Here is a 20,928-nt window from a genome sequence, read left to right as displayed (position 1 = left end):
GCAAATGATGTTTATCAAAACTAAACTTACCAGGAAAGCGACAAGAACGTTGTGCAGAAAGGAAGTAAGAGGAGGAAAATTCGACAGTAGCAAAAAGAGAAATAGGGATAGGGAAACGACAGAGATATTTTGGGAAATTGGGGTGCCGAAAATTTGGAACACAATCAGAATAGGCAATATCTGATAACTTCCCCCATTATCTCCACAAATCTCTCACCCCTATCCCACTAACAACCCACTAATCAGAATCCCCTCTCAGCACAACTCTAGCCAAAATTTGGAGCAAAAACATTATCCATGCTCGCGCAGGGATTCGAACACAAGACCACCAGTAGACTAACACTCCACTTAACCACCAGACAAGCAGGCCTATTCTAACATAAGCTTACACACAATTAAAATTAAGCCTATTGAACCTAGTTAAGGCTTCATTCATACTTGAACTTAGGATCTCACACACACACCTAGAACACTTAACCACTGAAGCAGATACTCAGTTGTGTCTAATATTTTATCAGAACATAAATTTAAAACTTGAGGCGTTACAATTCTACCCCCTAAAAGAAAATTTCTGCCTTGAAATTTTACCTGATCAGAAAATGTGAGGATACTGCTGACACATTTAATCTTCTGGCTCACAAGTGGCCTCCTCAGTGTTATGATTCCGCCATAGCTCCTTCACTAAGGGAATAGATTTTCTTCATAGAACCTTGTTATCGAGATCTAAAATCTGAACAAGCTTGTCCTCAAATGTTAGATTTGGTCGAACCTTAATCTCCTCCACAGGGTCAATGTGCATGGGATCAGAGCGATAGCATCTCAATATTGAGATGTGGAAAACATCATGAATGCGATCTAACTCTAGAGGTAGCCTCAACTAATATGTGACTGGCCCCACTCGTTTCAAAATTCGATAGGGCCCAATAAACTGAGGGCTTAACTTGCCCTTGCGACCAAAGCTCAGAATCTTTTTTCTTCGCGAGACCTTAAGGAAAACGAGATCTCCCACGGGATATTCTACCTTTCGACGCTTCAAGCCTGCATAGGACTTCTACCTATCAGAAGCTGCTTTCAGTTGATCTCGAATAAAACAGATATTGTCCACAGTTTCTGAAACCAATTCCGAACCCAAAATATGTCGCTCACCCAACTCAGTCCAGTATAAGGGAGTGCAACACTTACGACCATACAGTGTATTGTAAGGTGTCATCTGTATACTAGACTGAAAGCTGTTATTGTAGGCAAACTTCGCTAACGGCAAGTACTCCTCCCAACTGCCTCGAAAATTAATCCTCAACATATCCTTTAGTATCTGAATCACCCTCTCTAACTTACCATCTGTCTGAGGATGGAAAGCAGTACTGAAGTCTAATCTTGAACCCAGAGCCTTATGCAGTTTCTTCCAGAACAAGACGTGAAATGAGGACCCCTATTAGAGATGATCGAGACAAGTACCCCATGAAGTCTTACTAATTCAGAAATGTAGAGTTTAGCCAACTTTTGCAAAGAAAAGTCTGTCCTAACCGGGATGAAGTGAGCAAATTTGGTCAATTGATCCATGAAAACCCAGACAGAATCTTTCTTAGTGGGTGTTAGACGCAACCCACTAATAAAGCCCATTGTTACTCGTTCTCATTTCCACATCGGTATCTTAATCAGCTGCAGCAAACCAGAAGGTAACTGATGCTCAGTTTTAACCTTCTAACAAGTTAAACAGCAAGCAAGAAGTCAATAACCTCACTCATCAACCCTAGCCACTAGTACAACTCTCGCAGATTGCAGAACATTTTATTCCCGCTAGGATGCATAGTATAAGAGCTACTATGGGCCTCCCTCAGAACCAACAGTCTCAAATCCTCATCATTCGGTACACAAATCCAGTCGCAAAAATAGAATACCCATCCTTATTAATCCTAAAATCAGTAGTAACATCATTCTCAACCTGATGAAAATGCAACTCAAGAGCTTATCCCCCATCTGTTTACCTCTAATCTGATCAATCCATGTCGGTTTTACCTGAAGTTCTGCCAATAGACTCCCATCATCGAATAAACTAAGTCGAACTAACATCGCTCTCAGATCGGTCATAGCTCTACGGCTTAACGCATCGGCCACCACATTGGCCTTATCAGGATAGTACTCAATAGTGCAGTCATAATCCTTAAGTAATTCAACCCATCTACACTGCCTAAGATTCAACTTCTTCTGGGTGAGAAGATATATGAGACTCTTGTGATCAGTGTAGATAATACACTTCTCACAGTACAGGTAGTGCCTCTAGACTTTTAATGTGAAGACTACCGCTGCCAACTCCAGATTATGCGTCGAATAATTAGCCTCATGAGTGTTGAGTTGACGAGATGCATAAGAAACCACATTTTCGTCTTACATCAGTACGTAACCTAAACCCACATGTGATGCATCACTATAAACCACAAAGTCTTTACTGAGCTCAGGCTGTATCAAAACAGGAGCCTGAGTTAAAACGGTGCTGAACTCATCAAAACCCTCTTGCTGTGCATCAGTCCAAGTGAAAGGAACTCCCTTACGCATAAGCTTAGTCAACCGAGCTACGATTAAGGAGAACCCTTCTACGAAACATGGATAATATCCTATCGGCCCCAAAAAACTATGGATCTTATATACATTCCATAATCGTTTCCAATCCAACATCACCTCAATCTTACGAGGATCGACTCGTATCCCCTCAGTAGAAACTACATGTCCCAGAAATGTCACTTCCCAAAGCTAGAACTCACAGTTATTGAACTTCACATACAACTGTTTCTCACGAAGAATCTATAGAACCACTCTGAGATGCTCATCATGTTCATCCTCTGTCTTAGAATATACCAAGATGTCTTCGATGAATACTACCATGAACTGGTCCAAATAAGGTTGGAATACTCGATTCATCAAATCCATAAATGTCGCTGGCACATTAGTCAAACCAAAGGCCATAACTAGGAACTCTTAATATCTATGTCGAGTCCAAAATGCCGTCTTATGCACATCGGCCTCCTTAACTCTCAACTCATGATAGCCTGAACACAAATTGATCTTAGAAAACACAGAGGCCCCTCTGAACTAGTTGAATAAGTTATCTATCCTCAGTAGCCTGAACACTCTTGATCGTTAGCTTGTTCAACTGATGGTAGTCGATACACATCCTCATTGTTCCATCTTTCTTTTTCACGAATAGAACAGGTGCTCCCCACGGAGACATATTGGGACGAATGAACCCACAGTCTAACAGTTATTGAATCTGAGCCTTAAGCTCTATAAGCTCCTTCGATGCCATTCGATAAGGGGTGATAGACACCGGAGCTGTACCAAGAATCAACTTAATCCTAAACTCTACCTTATGGCTCGGAGGCAACCCTGGTAGTTCCTCAGGAAATACATCTAGAAAGTCCCTCACGGTTCTAATGTCCTTAACCGAAGAGTCTCTAGAATTAGAAACATTGACGTAGGCCAAGAATCTCTCACACCCTTTCCTTACTAACTTTTCTGCCGCTAACACAGAAATCACACTAGTTAGATAGTCACGTCGTTCCCCAAACACAACTACCTCACTGTCCTCCTTTGTCCTCAAGACAACCCTTTTCGTCGCACAATCCAGACTCACCTGATGTCTAACCAGCCAGTCTATACCCAAAATCAAATCAAACTCCCCAAACAGAAGCTCTATTAGATCAGCCAGAATTACTATCCCTTGGACCATTAGCGGAATGTCTCTAAACAATTTACTCAATCGGATAGACTGCCCGAACGGACTCACCACAGTTACCCCACTAGAAGTATTCTCAATCGGAATCCTCAAGGTTTTAGACACGATACTAGCTACATATGAGTGTGTTAAGCTTATGTCTATCAATGCCAAATAAGGTACAAAAATATTAAAAACGTACCCATAATGATGTCCGGAACACCTCTACCCGGTGCTCTCTATCCTCGGCCCATACTATTACCACCCGTGGCCTGACCCCAGCCCCTAAGGGCTGGGGAACTACCCTCGGCGGCTATGTAGTCCCAGTAACTGGAGCTTATATCTGACCAGTCCTCAATGGACAATCTCGAACACGGTGCTCAGTGGACCCACATCTCAGACATGCCCCAGTAGTCCTCCAACACTTTCCCAGATGGTGTCTACCACAATGTCCACAAAGCGTCACCCCAGTAGATGCCACAAGAGGCCCAACTCTCACTGGCCCATCAGATCTGGCCTTTTTCTTAGGCCTCATCCCAGAATTCGATGGCTCGAATCCCTCTTAATCTTTCCTCTGTCCTGGTTTTGACGCTCAGTGCGCTTTACTTCTTCGATAATCTTCGTCTTCTCAACAAGAGCAAAAAAACCATGCTCCCACTGTGGAGCTATCAGAACTCGCAAATTGTCCCTGAGACCATCCTCAAACCAAATATAGTGTTCATACTCGGTTGCCACTATGCCTCACGTATAACGGCTCAACCTCAGGAACTCGGCCTCATCCTCGGCCACTGAACGATCTCCTTGAGTGAGATTAAAGAACTCACGCCTCCTAGCGTCAATATAACTGGCCCTCACATATTTACCTTGAAAGCATATCTTAAAAAGATCCCATGTTAGTCGGTCGGGTTAGGTGCCCTCCTTAACTGTCAACCACCACTGGTACGTCTCATTACGAAGCAGAGATACGGCTCTCTTGAACTTCTGGTCAGCAGTAAAATCCAGATCATCCATAATTCTCTACATGGCTTCCATCCAATACTCGGTGATAAACCGTAAATTATACATATTTTTACCCCATATTTAATTCATTTTATAGATGATTTCTCATTAGAATTGGTGAATTCGATGCTTCTAATGCTTTAATTTCGTGTTTTATACTTAGGAGAGCATAAAAGAGCGAAAGGAATGAGAAACGGGCGAAAAACAGAGAAAATGAGCCAAAGTACGAACTCAACACGGCCTGGACTTCCTCACACGGGCAGCCCACACGGTCATGTCAATCTTGCAGAATCGAAGCACGACTCACACGGGTATAGCACATGCTCATGCCATTCTAACAAGCTCTAACAAAACCTAAAGTAATCGCACATGGGCGTGTCCCTGTCGAGCCCACGTTGAGTCCAATTCAGAAAAGGCCACTTTTGAGGGCTCATAGGCATTCCAAAGCCTATAAATACACCCTAGAAGAGGAGAAAAGAGGAGACAGAGTAAGGAGTAAGGAATTACTCCGAGGAAGCAAATTGATTCATCTCAGAAGCTGGATTTATCATCAAGACTGAAGATCTCTCCTCAATTCCCCTTCAGGAGTTTTGGGTTTTCTTTATGTTTTGTATTCTTTATTATTGTGAGATGTTTTCTTATTTAGTTATGAACTAAATCCCTTAAATACCTAAGGGGAATAAAACCTAAGACGAATCTTGTTATTATTTTCTGAATCGTATGACAAATATTTAACTTGTTCTTAATTCTTGTTTTGATATCCCAGGATATTGATTCAAGACAAGCTCTTATTTAGAGGAGGAATAGACCCTGTCTAAGAGTACAATTGTCATAATTAAGCGGAGTTGATTGCGTGCCTAGACATAGGGTGTCAAGATTTTGCCGGATTAAGGTGAAACCTAATAAGAGGATCCATAGATCGAGTTAATGCAACCCTAGAGTGTTAATTAGAGAAAAGTCTCGGTTATTCAATCTAGGGATTAGACGTTATTAGTCTTGAATAGGGATAATAACATAACTTAGGGATCTCTATGGAACAAGTTGAATGAATAAAACGTCCGATTCAGAGCCAGAATAACAAGTAAAGTCTAGGTGGATTTTTCCTTAGGTATTGTCTTAAGTCAATCGATTTTTCCCAAAAGCAATTCCCCAATTCTTTTCTCTGTGAGTTCTTAGTTTAGTTAATTAGTTAGTTAAAAATAAAACCCCATTATTCTTAGGTTAGATAATAAAAAGACAGTCATTACTAGTACTTTTAGTTCCTTTGGGTTCGACAATCCGGTCTTGCTAAAACTATACTACTGTTCGATAGGTACACTTGCCTACATCGCAATAATAGTTAGTTTCAAGAACGATTAATTATAAATATTTAAAACCTATCACGAAATAATGCGATCACTCGGCCACGTTAGAGGCGACTTCATGACACCCCTGAATAACACAGCCCTGTTGGACCAGAGTTATTCTATAACCGGCCCACGGCCTTCAAATTTAGCATTGGGCCCAACGACCTTCTCCAAAATCCTGAGCATAGCTTGGGACAATGCGTTGTCCCCAGCCGTACGATCATGAGATCTAGTTTTAGTAGCAGACGACATTGGCGTCTCACTGGTGTCAAAATTCGATATATTATCCATGGAAGAGGACTCAGCTCGAGCCCTTCTACGGCCTCTACCTCGGCCTCTAGACAACGTCCGCAGATACCTCATGCGCTCATTATCTAATGAATTTATCTGTATTACTAATTTTAGGGATTAGTTACAGTTTTAGTATTTATTAATAGATGTTTTATGCAATACAGTATCAAAAGTTCAGAGTTTGTTTTCGTAAGCTACTGTCTCACTACAGTTTTCAATATACACTAACTAGAGTCTTTTCAGTACGGTTTACTACCTATAGTTTCAGAATATACTATCTACAGTATTGCAAAATAAACAATACAAATTTCAGAAAACTTACAGGATTGGCGCTGGAGATTCTGTGAACCACACACTTAACCAGAATATTTGAAAACATTTGGAAGTAATTTCTTTAAAAATTAATTTTAGAACCCAAAATTCACAGTCGAGTTTTGAAACCTAACTCTGATACCACTAAATGTAACACCCCAAGCCCGACCTAGACGTAATAGCAGAATCTGGCGATGTCACATGATAGTGCTTTTGAAATCGTAGCGATGAAAAGAAAAACTATTCCTCCGTTTACACAACTTTTCATTGTCTTATGTCAATTCCTAAATCGTGTTATTCATTCCCATACCGTTAACCATATTCCAAAACAACATACATCGCGGAAGCTTTAAAACCATTTCTATATACAAGGTAGTTTAGTAAAACGTTTGATCCTTTTGAAAAACCCGAGTTTTCCTACCAATAGCAGTGAAAATCGTAAAACATTGCAAAATCCCAAATTAAGCAAAAATCTGTAGTGGGCTTAATTACATCAAATTCTTCCCAAATAAAAAAGTAAATCATAAGTAAACAGAAAATAGTCCAAGTGAAAAGAAAACTGTGTGGCCACCGCTGAGTCCTCTGTTGCTCCGATCTATCTAATGGTGGGGATTACCTGAACAGATAAAATAAAAAAGGGTGAGTTTTCGCAAACACAGTGTTTAATCCCCACAGATAAACATGCATACAAACATACATCAGGATACAGTCCGGGGCCAGAGCCCATCACAGAATCAATTTGGGCCTTAGCCTATTTAGATATAGAATCAGATATATACAATAGGGCCCTAGCCCAATCAGACACGAAATGCAGATAAGAATATCGGAATCCTACCCCCCAACCTCTACACACCATATGGGGATATAATAAACCCACCCAACCCTACACACCACACTGTACCAAAATGAGCACATAAACAAAATAATGCAGCTCAGCTGTCAGATAATAGGCTTAAAGCCTTTCAGACACTTCTTCCGAAATATCATCAACCCAGTCCCCGATGCAATGCAACATACCAATATGACGTGCTATAATGCAACTTAACAGATTATGCAATTGGTCAGATACACATCCTAAGAGTAACATGCTTAATACATACATCTCATAGTTAGATCACAAAATCAGGGGTCTAAGTAATGCTTACAGACCCTACGGTAGGTCACAGTCGACTTAGGTGACCTGTGCAACCTTACGAGTTATTTTAGAAAATTGGGCTCACATGCCCATATGGTCTGCTTGTGTGGGTCTACAAGCCCGTGTGGATCTATAAGCCCATGTGGCCCACACGACCCAAATTGGTTCTTGGCCGTGTGGATCACAAGGCCTGGCCCAGAATTCTACACGCCCGTGTGGTTCACCCGTGTGGGCTTATATGCTCGTGTGACCCACACGGCTCAAATTGGCCTAGCCGTGTCTCACACACGGCCTACCTAGCTATCACACGGCTATGTCATGTGTACACGGCCTAGCTCGTTGATCACACGCCCGTGTTCCGTCACAGGGCCTACCACACAGATGACCACAAGCCCGTGTGGCGTCGATAGAAACATTTTTTAGCTTTCCCCGTTTCTCATTTTCTGTGGTTTTGGGTACACACCTGTGTTGTTTTTTATGCCTACACGCTTCCGAGCACTCCAGTACGTTTAATTAACCAACATAACACTCAATTAATCGCTTAACCAACAAAACTAAACTAATCTCGAAATGAGATAAACATCATTCGAACAACGAAACCATTACCTTTTATCGAAATAGGAATTCCCCGCCCTTAAAATGATAATGAATGATAATCAGCCCCTTGATAAACCCCTAATCACCATACGAATCCTTAGTAACACTTATCCAAAGCGCAAATAACATTTAATCAAAACTAAACTTACTAGAAGAGTGACAAGAACGTTGCACAAAAAGGAAGTAAGAGGAGGAAAATTCGGCAGCAGCAAAAAGGGAAATAGGGAGAGGGAAACGGTAGAGAAATTTTGGCAAAAGAGGCGGTGCCGAAAATTTGGAACACAATCATAATAGGCAAATATTCTGTTAAGTTCCCCCATTATATCCACAAATCTCTCACCCCTATCCCACTAACAACCCACTACTCAGAATCCCCTCTTAGCACAACTCTAGCCGAAATTTGGAGCAAAAACATTATCCATGCTCGCGTAAGGATTCGAGCACAAGACGTCCAGCAAAATAACACTCCACTTAACCACCATACCAGCAAGCCTATTCTAACATAAGCTTACACATAATTAAAATTAAGCCTATTGAATCTAGTTAAGGCTCTATTCATAAAAAGGCCAAAATTTACCCAAGCTAAGACTTGAACTTGGGACCTCTCACACACACTCAAAACACTTAATCACTGAAGCAGATACTCAATTGTATCTAATATTTTATCAGAACATAAACTTAAAACTTGGGGCGTTACACAATACGTGAGTTTATTTTGTTAGATGATTAAATAATAATGATTTTATTCTTGAGTCCCAAGTTCAATTCCTTTCCTAAAGAAATTTGTATTTTTTATTTCATGTTGTTTCAAGTTTTTTAATTAAATAAAATATTGTTTTCATGTTCTTTTATTTTTAATTCACTTTTAATTAATAACTTTTTATTTATAAAATCAAATAATATTTGATAAATCAAATAATTATTGTCAAATATTATTATTTTTAGTAAATATAACTTTTTATGTGTAATATTTATTTTAGTAAATAATGATAGTTGAAATGATTATTTGATTTTATAATATTAGAAATCACCATACCCACAATATAGCTAGAGAAATAAATATTTGACATAAATATTATATATAAAGAAAAATATATTAAAATTTTAGTTGATGTTTTTAAAAATAAAATATATTTAACATAAAGATAAATATCAATTTATCAAAAATATATTTTATTATATAATTGGCAATAATTATTTGATTTTATAAATAAAAGAGTTATTAATTAAAAGATGAATTAAAAATAAAAACTTGAAAACAATATATTTATTAATTAAAAATAAAAAGCTTGAAAAAATAAAATAAAAATACAAATGTGCTTGGAAGAGGAATCGAACTTAGGAATCAAAGATAAAATCACTATTATTTAATCAGAAAATAATAATTAAAAATAAAAGTAAAGTTTGAAACAAGCTGAAATAAAAATACAAGTGTAAGTAGGGGAAGAATCAACCGAAGAACTTAAAGAAAAAACCACTAACATTTAATGTTCAAGAAATCCGTTGGACAAGCGAATTCACATCTCTTATAACCAACACAATCTTCTATTCTTGGAGCGGAAGAAATTTGCTTAGTTTTACATTCATCCTTAGGTATCATTTCTAACACATTGGTGGGGCAGGTTCAAATACGTTGAGTACACCCAATACATGTATCATAAATTTTCACTGAATGTGACATGGGATCTATAAATTTTTGAACATCATAAAATTTCAATCTATTAACCACTTAACTAAACGAGCTAATGTATTAAAGAAATCAGAAAGCACGTCTTCTAGAACACGTTCAATCGTCAGTGAAAATGAGTCCTACGGGGTGCATTTTTAGCATAAAATGCTTGTTGCAAGAAATGTTTTCTGTTTCTCTCCAAAATCGACCTATTTTCCTAATTATCGAAAGAAACAGTATATCTCCCTAAATATTTTTTAAAATCAACATTTTTTCAAATTTAGCCATTAATAACTATAAAATATATGATAACATTAAATAATATAGTAGGAGGGCTAACTTTCAAATGTACAAAAAGTATTAGGATTTAGAGCATATTTCAACCAAGATAATAATAAATAATACTATATGATAATAATTAATATATAATGTACTACTATTATATTAAATATTATAATAAAAGATATAGGATTACATGATATTGTACTGCTTAATTATTGATGCATATATATAAGCAATTAATTTATTATATGGGGAGCGATCGCTACGAAGTGTAAAATTAAAGTTGTTTTACACATTTTCTTATCTTTTATATGATTAATATTTTAATGATCTAACTGTTAAATTTAATGTTTCATTCATATAGATCATATATGTCAAATTTGATGTAAATTTAAAATTTCCAACTATTTTTTATATAAAAAATTCAATCATTGAATATATAATAATATATTGAGAATTGTAGATCAATATAATAGAGATATTGGACTAGTTTGAAAATTTACATGTATGACAAGTACAATTATATCGGTTAATTCAATGATTGGGTCATTACAATATTAATCATATAAAAAGATATGGAAAGGGTGTAAAACAATTTTTGTTTTACACTCGTGTAAATGGATCCCTAGAAACACCGAAATTTACGCATTTTTACATACCCTTTTAAACTTAAAATCATACAGTTTCGATAAAATTCTTGTTGAAAAATAATTAACTTTTATAAAATAATTAAAGTGCACTTAAAATATGAACATGTTGAATTTTAGTTAATTTTATAATTATTTTTTATGAATTTTGGTTATTTTCGACAAAGTTACACAAAGGGCGAAAAATGGCTCGGTAGACACTGCTAGAAGCACAAAACCGAGAAGAAATTTGAAATACCGTGTAACATCCCAAAATAAGGTCTAGTCAGAATAGTAGTTTTGAGACCACAAATCCGACATTAAAATAATTATTTCATGACCATTATGAGGTCTAAGATATGAAAATAAGCATGTGTTAAAGTTTCATGAAGAAATTCTATGTGTAAGGTGTCTAATTGGAAATTAAGGACCAATTGAATAAGTTGCAAAACTAGGGTTTTAGAAGCAATTTGTATGAAATTACTTTGGAATGTTAATTAGAGGTCCTTAAAGAGTAATTTGGTCAATTTTTAAGTTTTAGGACAAAAATGGGCATGCATGGAAAATTTGGAAAGGTTAGTAAGGAAAGGCATTTTGGTCATTTGGTTAATTAATGAAATAAAAAGGGAAAATCAAGAAAAAATTCACTCATTTTCTTCTCCATGCTATCGAATTTGAAGGAGTCTCTAAAGCTAGGGTTTTCCAACATTTCAAGCTCAATAGTAAGTGTTCCCTAGCCTCGTTTTTAATGTTCTTCATATTTTTGAAACCCTCGTAACATGCTCTATCCATTTCTACCCATATTTCAAGCTAGGGTTCATGTTCAAAATTTGACCCATGCATGAGATGGTTGTTCTTTGATGTTTTATAGAGGGTTATGAAAGTTAGATGTTATATGAACATCTTTCGCTAGGTGATTTTTCATGAAAACACCAAAAGGGGACCTAATTGAAAAAGGTATAAAATGTGGGGTAAAAATGTGAAATAGAAGAAAATGTGGGCTGCTATAGGCAAGAGAAACATTCAGCTAGGCTTGGATAACTTAGAAATTTCATGCATTTTATTATACGAGCCTTAGGACTAAATTGTAAAAGTGTGGAAGGTTAAGGGAAATTTGATCATTTTGCCTGAGGGTGAGTCTTAAGCCGAAAATGAACAATGTGAGGTATTAATAATTTATTTTTACTGATATAAACCCCGAATAACCAATTCCGGAGTTCGACCATGGAAAACGAAATGTTTCAGAATAATCGATACACGAATCCGAAACGACTACCTAGTAAGTTCGTATAACCCAAAGTAAACTCTTAATATACATAAATATTTATGTTCTTGAATGTATGAAAATTTAGATATTAATCGCATGAAAATCCATGAAATGTTGTGGTGTAATTGAAAAGGATGATAAATATCCCGGTTGAAATAGAAAGGGAAATCCGATGGATAAATTATGGCTTACATGACATGAGACCCTGCATGTGTTGCAAAAAATGATTTAGCCCGGACGGGTAATTCGATGATCAAAAAATAGGAAGAATCTAGCCAGGACGGGTGTTCCTTGAGTTATCGAGCCTCCCGAAGAATATGGGTGCAATAAGGATTTAGCACGGACGGGTAATCTGATTGATGACTGAATTTAGTCTAGACTGGCAATTCAGATATGAGCTTATGAGAGCAATTGTCATAAAAAAGGATTTAGCCTGGATTGGTAATCTCGAAATTGCTCTATGAGTTATTGCTACGGAGGATTTAGCCTTGACTGGTAATCCCGCCGTAAGATGTAAGGTTTGCGGGAGTCCGTTCTTGAGATGATCACTTGTATGACTTTACGGTTATTGGGCTATCCATTGAGATTTTCGAGAAATTCAATGGGATTAACTTGAGAAATAAAGAATGGAAATATTGAATTGATGAGCTCATCTAAGGCTAATGACATGATGTATTGTTATGAGACTAACTTGATGATTGAGTGCATGTGATAGGGAAACTATTTCATGCTTATTGGAATTATTGGTCAAATATGATTGTACGCTAATTAACCGGTAAGTTTACTTTCCAATTATCCAGACTTATTAAGCATATAAATGCTTATCCTTTTCTCTTTTCCCTATCTTACAGAGCCCGTAGGCTCGTGAAGATTGGAAGACGGTTGGAGAATCAACACACTAACGACTTGTCCCAGTTTGGTATATAGATACTTTTATTTTGTTTAATGGCATGTATAGAGCTTTTGGTTATTTTGTTATATGAGTCATTTGGCTAGCCAATGTAAAGGCTTAAATGGTATACTTATTCTTTTGTATATGGCCATGAGATATGGCTCATATTGACGTAGGTTGTTAACCTACTAAAGATGCATATTTATGTTTAAATGCTTCATGAGATATGATGATGAGGTTTATCATGGATGAATGATTTGAAATGGGACCTAATAATTTGAGAGTGGACATAGCATATAATGGTATATGGTTATAACATTGCGTAAAGGTACAATGTAAAATGTGTTATGATAATCCCCTAACATGAAAAAGATAATTTAGCATGTACTAAACTGATGAGATGAGGTTAACATGCAATGAATTATACTAAGGTTATTTAAGAGTATAATTAGGCCATGTTAAATACCATTGAAGCCAATAAGTGTGTATAGATGATAGAGGGTGACCAAAGGTTTGGAAAATAGCCCTAAAAAGGTCCACACGGGCATGTGTCTAGGCCGTTGTGATACACAATCAGCCCCCATGGGTGTGTTACCTGGCCGTGTGTCCCCTGCACCGAAAATTTTAGGTCAGTTTACATGGTAGTAAACACACGGGCAGAGACACGGTCGTGTGTCTCAACCGTATGGTGGAGACAGCCTAAGCACACGGGTGTGTGCCTTGGCCGTATGCCTCAAAATGAATCATGACTTTATAAAAAGAATGTCCAGGTTTTTGGACACCGGCGATGACACTGGCGTGTCTAGGCCATGTGAGGGACACGAGTGTGTGCTTGGCTGTGTGAAAACCCCTGTAGGTTCGAAATGAAAAATAAATTCAAATAATTCAACACGGGCGAGGACATGGGCATGTGCTTTTCCTCCACACGGGCGTGTGAGGCATAACCCTTAAAATTTTCAATAGTTCTCAGTTTAGTCCCGGATCGATTTTAACATATGTCTTGGACCTTGTAGTTCCATAATAGGGACACTATGATGTTGTTTGATTGGTTTTAAATTAGAATGAAATTTTATACCCAGTATTTTTTTGAAATGTTTGAGTATGTGTCCGGTAACGCCTCGTACTTTGTCCCAATCTCGGGTACGGGTAAGGGGTGTTACATTTAGTGGTGTCAGAGTTACGGTTTAGTTGGTTCTAGGACTAACATAGCATGTATTGAGTATAGCTATACATGCCATTACACAAGTTATGATAGTGTGACATCCCCTAACCATTCTTAATTGTATTTGAATATAGTAAATGTCTTCCAATCAAGCTCAAAATGAGTCCGAGGGAGTCGAGAGCCATGCTCCAGCTTTCGTTCAGTGAGCTAGTAGTAGTAGACAGCCTATGTCTGAAGGCTAGGAAGAGGCAAGAGCTGCCTTCTTTGAGACGATAGATGAATGGTTTGGGGATTACTTGAAAAACTGCCTCAATATACCATGACCTCCTTCACCCCCTACTCGGCCTGAGGGAGAAATGCCACAAGGTATGGCATCCGTAAAAATTGGTAAGGCCTCAGTGGATAAACTTAGGAAATACGGTGCTGAAGAGTTTAGGGCTAGGGTTGAGAATGATGCTGAACAAGTTGAGTTATGGCTTGAGAACACTGTCCGAGTTTTGGACGAATTGTCATGTACACCCACGGAATGCTTGAAGTGTGTTGTGCCCCTTCTGAAAAATACATCATACAATTGATGGAAGACGATATCCTTAGTGGTACCAAAGGAAGACATTACATGGGAGTTCTTCCAAGCAGAGTTTAAAAAGAAATACATCAATCAAAAGTTTTTAGACTCGAAGCGAAAGGAGTTCCTAGAACTCAAACAAGGAAATAAGACTGTGTCAGAGTACGAAAGGGAATTCGTAAGGTTAAGTTAGTATGCAACGGAGTGGGTCCAATTAGAGACAGAATGCGTAAGCGCTTTGAGGAATGCTTGAATGAGGAAATTAAATTGTTGATAGGGATTCTTGACATATAAGAATTTTTCGCATTAGCTGATCGAGCCAAGAAGGCCAAAGAGCTAAATAATGAAAGAAAGAAAGCTAAGAAAGAAGCTCGAGTTTCGAGTAAGAGATCTAGCGGCAGAGCACACTCCTTCCCCATAAAAAAATCGAGAAGTCTTCAAAAACGCTCCACTTCATCAGCAGGATATTCGAGTAGAGCAAGAACCTCCAAGCGGCATAACCCAAAGTCTTCTTTCCCTATGGTAACTAGTATGGAAAATGTGGATGATCAAAAGCCGAAGTGTAAAAGCTACAACAAATTTCACTTCGGAATGCCGAAGGAAGAGTGGTGCGTGTTTTAGATGCGGGTCTCTTGACCATTTTCTCAAAGATTGGCCGGAGTAAGCTAATAAAGAGGTTGAATTAGCTCTACAACTGAATGTTTCTATTTCTCGAGGTAGACCTCCAAGACATCCCGAAAGTACAAGTGGCAGTCGAACTATTATTAAGGATGCTACTACAAAATCAGAGGTTCGAGCCTCAGTAAGAACTTATGTAATACGCGCTCGAGAGGAAGCCTCTACTCCTGATGTCATCACGGGTTGCCTTAATTGATCCAGGGTCAACCCATTCGTATGTTCGCATGAAATTGGTGTCTAGAATGGATATGTCTGTAGAGCCTACGTAATTCGTGATTAAGGTGTCAAATCCTCTAGACAAGTCAGTCCTAGTTGATAAAGTTTGTAAGAATTGTCCTTTGACGATTCAAGGTCATTGTTTCTTGCCTAACCTTATGTTATTACCATTCGATAAGTTTGATGTAATATTGGGCATGGATTGGTTAGCTGTGCATGATATGATTGTAAATTGTGGTAGCAAGTATATTGAATTGAAATACTCAGATGGTGAGATTCTCCGGATTGATTCAAGCGAGTTGGATACTCCACCGGTTGTGATTACCTCAGTGATGGCTCAAAGGTATATGAGAAAAGGATATGAAGCCTACCTTACTTTTGTGTTGAATACTAAAGAATCTGAGTTGAAGTTGGAATCGGTATCGATAGTATGTGAGTATCCGAATGTGTTTCCGGAAGAGCTACCCGGATTACCTCCCGTTAGAGAAGTAGAATTTGTATTGAGCTGGTGCCAGGGATAGCTCCTATCTCTATTGCTCCGTATAGGATGGTACTGACCAAACTGAAACAGTTAAAGCACAGTTGCAAGAACTGACGGATAAAGGTTTTGCAAGACTGAACTTTTCACATTGAGGTGCTCCAGTATTATTTGTAAAAAAGAAAGATGGTTCAATGAGGCGATGTATAGACTCTCGACAACTTAACAAGGTAACCATCAAGAACAAGTATCTGTTGTCTAGGATTGACTACTTGTATAATCAATTGAGGGGAGCCACTATGTTTTCTAAGATAGATCTGAGATCCAACTATTACCAATTGCGAATAAAAGAGTCAGATGTACCTAAGACTGCTTTCAGAACGAGGTATGGCCATTATGAATTTCTTGTGATGCCTTTTGGGTTGACAAATGCATCGACTGTATTTATAGACTTGATGAATAGGATATTCCGGCCATACTTAGACAAGTTTATTGTTGTGTTTATTGATGACATCTTGATTTATTTCAAGGATGAGACTGAGCATGTAGAACATCTGAGAACGGTTTTACAGATCTTACGAGACAAACAGTTGTATGCTAAATTTAGCAAGAGTGAGTTTTGGCTCCGAGAGGTTGGATTCCTCGATCACATTGTGTGGGGTGATGGCATCCGAGTTGATCCAAATAAGATATTTGCTATTGTTGAGTGGAAGCCACAGAAGAACGTAACTAAGGTTAGAAGCTTTTTAGGCTTAGTTAGTTACTATCGATGCTTCGTAAAAGGGTTTTCGATGATTGCGACTCCTTTGACGAGATTGCTACAAAAAGATGTTAAGTTTGAGTGGTCAGAGAAGTGTCAGCAGAGTTTTGAGAAATTAAAGACATTACTGATCGGAGCTCCAGTTGTAGTGCAACCCAAACAAGGAAAAGAATTTCTGGTCTATAGTGATGCGTCCTTAAATGGACTGGGTTGTGTGCTTATGGAAGATGGCAAAGTAATAGCATATGCTTCGAGGCAACTAAAGCCGTACAAGAAAAAATTATCCAACATATGACTTAGAGCTAATAGCCTTTGTATTTGCCCTGAAGATTTGGAGACACCATTTGTATGGTAAGACATGTCGTGTATTCACCAATCACAAGAGTTTGAAATATTTGATGACTCAAAGAGAATTGAATCTGAGACAATGGAGATGGTTAGATTTGATTAAAGATTTTGAACTGATCATTGACTACCACCCGGGAAAGGCGAATGTGGTCGCAGATGCACTAAGCAAAAAATCCTTGTTTTCTTTGAGAGCCTTGAACACACAGTTGGCCTTGTTAGATGATAGTTTGGGTTTGGCAGAGTTAAGAGCCAAACCAATGTTTCTACCAGAAATCTATGTAGCCCAAGTCAATGATAGTGATTTACAAGCTAAGAGAACTCAATACGAGTCAAACGCCGACTCAAATTTTCGGATTGGTCCTGACGGTTGCTTGAAGTTTAAAGATAGGATCTGTGTACTGAGAGACAACGAGCTTATTCAAAAAATTTTGCAAGAGGCGCATGATAGCCGTTTGTCTATTCATCCGGGAAGTACCAAGATGTACAATGATTAGAAGAAAATGTACTGATGGAATGGCATGAAAAGAGACATTTCTGAATTTATATCGAAATACTTAATATGTCAGCTAATCAAGGCTGAACACCAAGTACCTTCAAGTTTGTTACAGCCTGTGATGGTCTCTGGATTCCTGTTAACCCTGAAAAAGAAATATGTTGTTTGGGTTATGGTTGATAGGCTAACGAAGTTGGCTCACTTTATTCTAGTACAAATTGACTACTCACTTGATAAATTGGCTAACTTGTATGTATTTGAAATTGTGAGATTACACGGGGTACCGATATCGACATCGATTATCTCAGACAAGGACCCGAGATTCACTTTGAGATTTTGGAAGAAGCTTCAAGAAGCCTTAGGTACAAAGTTGAGTTTTAGCACGGCTTTTCACCTGCAGACTGATGGTCAATCTGAGCAGACAATTCAGATTCTTGAGGACATGTTGCGGTGTTGCGTCCTTGAATTTTAGGGTAGTTGGGAAAAATACTTACCATTGGTGGAATTTGCCCACAACAACAGTTGCCATATGAGTTTAAAGATGGCACCTTATGAGGCATTGTATGGCTGGAAGTGCCGGACTCTGCTGTATTGGGCGGAGCTCAAGGAAAGCCAGATGCACAGAGTTGATTTAGTCAGGAAAACTGAAGAAAAGGTTAAAGTGATATGCGACTGTTTGAAAGTGGCGTCGGATAAACAAAAGTCATAAGCTAATTTGAAAAGAAAGGAGATTGAATTTCAAGTTGGAGATAAAGTGTTCTTGAAAGTGTTTCCATGGAAAAAGGTATTGAGATTTGGCCGGAAAGGCAAACTGAGTCTGCGATTTATCGGACCATATGAGACCACCGAAAGGCTTGGATCATTAGCTTACCGTTTAGCATTACCACCAGAATTGGAAAAGATTCACGATGTATTCCATGTGTCCATGTTACGTAGATATAGGTCTGACCCCTCTCATGTGATTTCACCGATGAAAATTGAGATCAGACCAGATTTGACTTATAGTGAAGAACCGGTTAAGATTTTGGCTTGGAAAGTTAGACAGTTGAGGAATAAAAATATAGCCTTGGTGAAAGTTTTATGGCATCGACACAGGGTAGAAGAGGCTACATGGGAGCCCAAAGAAACCATGAGAAGTCAATATCTGAATCTGTTTACTGGTAAAACTTTCGAGGACAAAAGTCCCTAAGGGGGGAGAAATGTAACATCCTGAAATAGACTACTCAGAATAGTGGTTTCGGGACCACAAATTGGATGCTAAAATAATTATTTCATGATCATTATGAGGTCTAGGATATGAAAATAAGCATGTGTTAAAGTTTCATGAAGAAATTCTATGTGTAAGGTGTCTAATTGGAAATTAAGGACCAAATTGAATAAGTTGCAAAACTTGTGTTATAGAAGCAACTATATGAAATTGCTTCGGAATGTTAATTAGAGGTTCTTAAAGAGTAATTTGCCTAATTTCTAAGTTTTTGGACAAAAATGGGCATGCATGGAAAATTTGGAAAGGTTAGTAAGGAAGGGCATTTTGGTTATTTGGTTAATTAATGAAATAAAAAAGGGAAAATCAAGCAAAAATTCACTCATTTTCTTCTCCATGCTGCCGAATTTGAAGGAGTCTCCATGGCTAAGGTTTTCCAACATTTCAAGCTCAATAGTAAGTGTTCCCTAGCCCCGTTTTTAATGTTCTTCGTATTTTTGAAACCCTCGTAACACGCTCTATCCATTTCTACCCATATTTCAAGCTAGAGTTCAGGTTAGAAATTTGACCCATGCCTGATATGGTTTTTCTTTGATGTTTTATGGAGGGTTATGAAAGTTAGATGTTATATAAACATCTTTTGCTAAGTGATTTTCCATGAAATTACCAAAAGGGGACCTAATTGAAAAAGGTATAAAATATGGGGTAGAAATGTGAAATGGAAGAAAACGTGGGCTACTATAGGAAAGAAAAACATTCAGCTAGGCTTGGGTAACTTAGAAATTTCATGCATTTCATTATACGAGCCTTAGGACTAAATTGTAAAAGTGTGGAAGGTTAGGAGCAATTTGGTTATTTTGCCTGGGGGTGAGTCTTAAGCCGAAAATGAACAATGTGAGGTATTAATAATTTATTTTTACTGATATAGACCCCAAGGAACCAATTTCGGAGGTCGACCGTGGAAAACGAAAAGTTTTGGAATAACCGAGACACGAATCCGAAACGACTACCGCGTAAGTTCGTATAACCCAAAGTAAACTCTTAATATACATAAATATGTATGTTCTTGAATTTATGAAAATTTAGATATTCATTGCATAAAAATCCATGAAATGTGGTGGTGTAATTAAAAAGGATGATAACTATCCCGGTTGAAATAGAAAGGGAAATCTGATTGATAAATTATGGCTTACATGATATGAGATCCTCCATGTGCTGCAGAAAAGGATTTAGCCTAGACGAGTAATCCGATGATCTCAAAATAGAAAGAATGTAGCCCGAACGGTGTTCCTTGAGTGATCGAGCATCCCGAAGAATATGGATGCAATAAGGATTTAGTCCGGACAGATAATCCGATTGAGGACTGAATTTAGCCTGGACTGGCAATTCAGATCCGAGCTTATGAGAGTAATTGTAGTAAAAATGGATTTAGCATGGACTGGTAATTCCGACATTGCTTTATGAGTTATTGCTAAACAGGATTTAGCCTGGACTGGTAATCCCGCCGTAAGATGTAAAGTTCGCGGGAGTGCGTTCTTGAGATAATCACTTGTATGACTTAACGGTTATTGGGCTATCCATTGAGATTTTCGAGAAATTCAATGGGATTAACATGAGAAATAAAGAATAGAAATATTGAATTTATGAGTTCATCTAAGGCTAATAACATGATGTATTGTTATGAGACTAACATGATGATTGAGTGCATGTGATAGGGAAACTATTTGATGCTTGTTGGAATTATTGTCCAAATAGGGTTGTATACTAATTAACCGGTAAGTTCTAATTAACCAGTAAGTTTACTTTCCAGTTATCTGGACTTACTAAGCATATAAATGCTTACCCCCTTCTCTTTTTCCTGTCTTACAGAGCTTGTTTGCACGTGAAGATTGGAAAAAG

This window comes from Gossypium arboreum, chromosome 10 (genome assembly GCF_025698485.1).
Source record: "Gossypium arboreum isolate Shixiya-1 chromosome 10, ASM2569848v2, whole genome shotgun sequence".
NCBI classification, from domain to species: Eukaryota; Viridiplantae; Streptophyta; class Magnoliopsida; order Malvales; family Malvaceae; genus Gossypium; species Gossypium arboreum.
The sequence above is the reverse complement of the archived record's forward strand: the minus strand, read 5'-3'. Positions refer to the sequence as shown.